At 37.8% G+C, this 5000-nt stretch overlaps 1 protein-coding gene across 1 annotated transcript in view; it reads right to left on the bottom strand.

Annotated features, from left to right (window-relative positions):
• Window positions 1–5000, bottom strand: part of LOC125040282 — a 29530-nt gene that overhangs the window by 944 nt on the left and 23586 nt on the right. The gene's annotated exons all lie outside the window — the stretch shown is intronic.

Raw genomic sequence — 5000 nt, 5'->3', positions numbered from 1 at the left:
TATCTCTGTGTCAGTCTATCTAGCCGCCTATCTCTCTCTCTCTCTCTCTCTCTCTCTCTCTCTCTCTCTCTCTCTCTATATATATATATATATATATATATATATGACAGCCGCGATGGTTCAGTGGTTAGAGCACTGGATTCCGACCCTCGTGGTCCCAAGTTCAATTACTCTTCGCAGCAGTCGTAAATATGCCTGCGCTCCGACTGTTGTCTCGGCCCTGATCCCACAGCGAGAAAATGACATCTCGCCTTGAAAAAGTCAAATGCACGTGTCGTAGAGAAAGTCTCCCCCGTGCAACAAGTGTTAGAGCGCCGAACCGCGGTTGGTTAGGAAGTGCTTCTAATCAAGCAAGGGCGGTACTGCTCGTAACCTCTCAATCCTGAACTGAGAGAGGCCTATGTGCAGTGTAATGAATGGCTTTTGAAAAAAAAAAAAATATATATATATACATATATTTACATTTATAAACACACACACATATTTGTATATATATGGGGTGGCTGACCAATGAAAGATGAAAGATGTCAAATAGAGCATTTATATCTTATTTAAACATTTTTTTTTATAAAAAAAAAATTTCTAATATATGAACGATACTCCGTTCCATACTGTCATACAGTTTAGTTATATAATTAATAGGAATCTTGTTCCACTTTTTGTTTACCCTTACCCATAGATCATCATTGTTTTTAATCACTGTAGACTAATTTTTCTTTGCAATATAATCCCAAACATGTACGACTGGATTCTTATCAAGACTATAACCAGGCCATTCCAAAACTGTCAGCTTACTTTGGCTATATAGGTGTTAACAATCTTTGCAGTGTGTCAGGGAGCATTGTCCTGCTGGAATACTCCTTCATTATTCTCAAAATAATGGATTAGAGCTGGAACTGCATAGCATTTAAAGGTTTTAATGTAATACTCTACGTTTGTATATTCGACCACCTTTGTTAGTAATGCATCTTCAGACCATGATACCACCAACTAACTGATGCAGGCCTATCACTTACTAAGCAAAAACTGCTTTCATCCCTGAAAAGTACTTTTTCCTATTTGAAACCTCTGTGTGCGATTGCCAGTTCAAGCCTTTTTTTCCCTTACCCTTTCAGTCAATAATGGCTTCTTCCCCCAACCATTCTCCAGAAGTCTTCTCCTCACTGTCCTACCACTGAAGTCTATGTCAAAATTCTCTTTGAACTCTTTGGCTAATGTCTTCCTTCCATCTCGGAAGGCAGCCTTAATAATGACTCTGTCCTCTTTTTTTTTTTTTGTTGCCTTCTCTTCCATGCCTCTGCCTTCCCTATCTCTCACTGTCCCTGTTTCTTTGTGTTCCGTAACTATCTCCTACACAGTAGACCATGCTACTTTCATCCTTACGGTAATTTTATTGCAGCTGTAGCTTTCGTTGTGAACAACTCTCACCCTTCTCAGGCCTTACTCTATATCAAATAAAAGTCAGCTTCAATTAGGCCTAAGTAATCGAATACTGTTTCTCAATGATAAGTGGATAATTAGTTTGCAAAAAAAACTCTTCAAGTTACATTTAGAAATGAATTTGCTTGAAAAAATATTTACTCTTCCTAAATATTTGAAGAACTCTTTGTAAAACAGGTGAAAATGCGATGAACACTGCGATAAATTGGTCAAGTAATGATTGTTTGAACAAAGCAACAGGAATCGCAATCATAGCGAGGCTAGACAAAAGAGGGGCTTTTTAGCTAAGCCCTTTGTATATGTATATATATATACAAAGACATATATACATGTATATATATATATATATATATATATATATATATATATATATGAGTGTGTGTATATACATACGTATATGTAAATATATATGTATATACATACATATATTATATATGTATGTATATACATATACAATATGTAAAAATATATGTATACTTTAAATATACATACACACACACTTATATATATATTCATTCATTTATCTATTCATTTATTACTATAGATATGTATATATAAATATATATAACTATAAATATATCTTTTTATATATGTAACTATAACTATATATATATCTTTTTATATATGTAACTATAACTATATATATATATATATATATATATATACAGTATATACACACACACACACATACATACGTGTATTCCAATCTATCTATGTCTATCCATCTATATATTTGTCTGCATATATATATATATATATATATATATATATATATATATATATATATTACCCCGGGGCCGTAGAAATACTGGCTAGGTATCCAGCTGGGTCTCAGCCTGTTACCGATGTACTGGAGAGGTGAGATGCCAGAAGATGACTCTTCTGGGACACTTAAAACTCGCATAACCCGTTGAAGGTACATGGCAAGGGGATTTTGGCCATCTTTAAATAAGCCTAGTCCTAGTACAGTGCAGCAGCTGTACTAGTATCTACAGCTGGTGGAAGAGCCGAACCACGGTCATCGGTGGCTGTAGAAAAGCAGGTGGCAGGTCAGCGGCCCTGATTTTGGCTCCTTTACTGCGATGGAGGAAGGCAATGGATAACCACCTTCAATTTTCGTTCCAAGACGTTCACCACTGCGTCAACTCGTCATGAATATACAGAATAAAGTTATATGCGACAACGACGTGAAAGGGACTTCTGTAAATGAGGGTGTCGCGTCCGGCAGGGGAAGTAGTAAGGCGTCTCAGGTCGTCACCAAACGAAATCCTTACGGTATGTTGAAAATTGGTACGTGGAATGTGAGAACATTGGCAAAATCAGGAAACTTGGAAAACGTAAAGAGGGAGATGGAGAGATATAAGGTCAACATCTTGGGTATGACAGAGGTAAGATGGAAGGAGAAAGGTGATATGAAGAGTGGTGATTTTCGGATGATATATTCGGGGGGACAAGAGACACAACTTGGTGTAGCGTTGCTACTTGACAAGCAGTCCAGACAAGCGGTAGTGGAGGTTGATTGCATGAGTAACAGGTTGATGGTGGTGCGGTTGTGTGGAACACCAGTAGATCTAGTGGTGATGGTTGTATACATGCCAACCAGCAATCATACAGATGTGGAGGTGGAGGAATTGTATGACAAAATTGAAGAAAAATTATCTACATGCAGAGTTAAAGTACGTAGTGGTACTTGGAGATATGAACGCAACTGTTAGAGAAGAAAAGATCTTGAACGTGGTCGGAAATTATGGACTGGGGACAAATAATATCAGGGGGGAGATGCTAGTAGACTTTTGTGTGAGAAATAAGCTGTCGATAACAAACACATTGTTCAAGAACAATAACAGAAGATGGATTGCATCATCGTCAGACAAGTGTAAAGAACTCGTGTTCGTACCCAGGTGCAGATGTTGACTCAGATCACAATCTGGTGATTATGAAAGTCGGTCTCAAGCTGAAGAAGGTAGCCAAAGCAAAATTAATCTTAAAATGTGACAGAGAACAACTAAAGATGGAAAAAGCAAAGGAGTACGTGAATGCAACCAACAACGAACTGGCGAAAAACACCGAAAATGCAATCACAGTAAACAATAGATGGGGAAGATTCCAGAACGCAATGATGAAAGGAGCAGAAAACACCATTGGTAAAGTTAAAACTAAAAGAATAAAGAAGCCTTGGGTGACTGAAGAAATGCTGGTAAAGATGGATGAGCGGAGAAAGTGGAAAAATGTCAACACCGAAGAGGGCAGGGAAAAATATTGGAAACTGAACAACGAATTGAGAAGAACAACGGAAGAAGAGTGTAGAGAAATAGAAAGACTGGTTGACATGGGAAGATCCGAAAAAGTATACCAGAGAGTAAATAAATTAACATCCGACAAGAAAAGTAATAATGCTCAAAGAGGAATATAAAGTAAAGATGGAGAATTACTAATGGACCCGCACGACATCAAGAAGAGGTGGAAGGAATATATAGAAATGCTGTACAACAAGGATGGAAGACCAACAAAATTGTTTGTAGAAGAAGAATCAGAAGTTGATAAGTACAAAATCGGACCAGACATCATGAGAGCGGAAGTACTAAAAGCAATTGAAGAGCTAAAAACAGGAAAGGCAGAAGGAACAGACAATATACCGGCGGAAATGATAAAGACCTTAAAGGGCACTGCATTGAATGAGATAGTGATACTGTGTCAGCAGATGTATTTAGAAAGTGAAGGGCCGGAGGACTTCGTAAAAGCGTGATGGTACCGTTAGAGAAAAAAACTGCTGCTAAGAAATGTAAGGATCACAGGACGATTAGCTTAATATCGCATGCATCACAGATTATGCTCAAGATTCTGTCAAAAAGATGCAATTGGACAAGATCAATTTGGCTTTATAAAAGAACGGGAAACAAGAGAAGCGGTAGCGGTAATGAGAATTCTGGCAGACCGAAGCATTGAACATGATTAAGAGGTATATGTCTCGTTCGTAGACTTTGAGAAAGCTTTCGACAGGGTCAATTAGGAGAAACTGTTGGAAATTCTCAAAAGTATCAGGGTGGATTGGAGAGATAGAAGATTGATCAACGAATTATACATGCAACAAACAGCAACAGTAAGGACAAAAGACGGAGAGTCGGACCCAGCAGTGATTGGTAGAGGGATGTGTCATGGTTGCTTGATGTCACCCTCTCTTTTCAATGTATTTGCTGAAGTAATGGCCAGAACATCAATCGAGAATTGCTAAAAGGGAGTGAAGGTTGGCGGTCAACTCATAAAATCAGTGAGATTTGCGGATGACCAGGCAATGGTAGCAGATTCAGAGAAGGGGTTACAAGAAATAATGGACAGTCTGAACACAGTTGTTATGGATTTTGGAATGAGAGTTAACATAAAGAAAACGAAAGTTATGAGGATCAACAAAAACGGCGAAGGTAATGTCACAATTAAACTGAATGGTAAAAAACTGGAATAAGTTAAAAGCTTCAAATACCTAGGGAGTATTTTGACAAGCAACGGCTATTGCAGTACTGAAATAAGATTACTGATTGCGCTAGCAAAGGTTGCCTTTAACT

The sequence above is a fragment of the Penaeus chinensis genome, chromosome 29 (assembly GCF_019202785.1).
Source record: "Penaeus chinensis breed Huanghai No. 1 chromosome 29, ASM1920278v2, whole genome shotgun sequence".
NCBI classification, from domain to species: Eukaryota; Metazoa; Arthropoda; class Malacostraca; order Decapoda; family Penaeidae; genus Penaeus; species Penaeus chinensis.
Note: the sequence above shows the minus strand (reverse complement) of the source record. Positions and strands in the feature narration are given on the sequence as shown.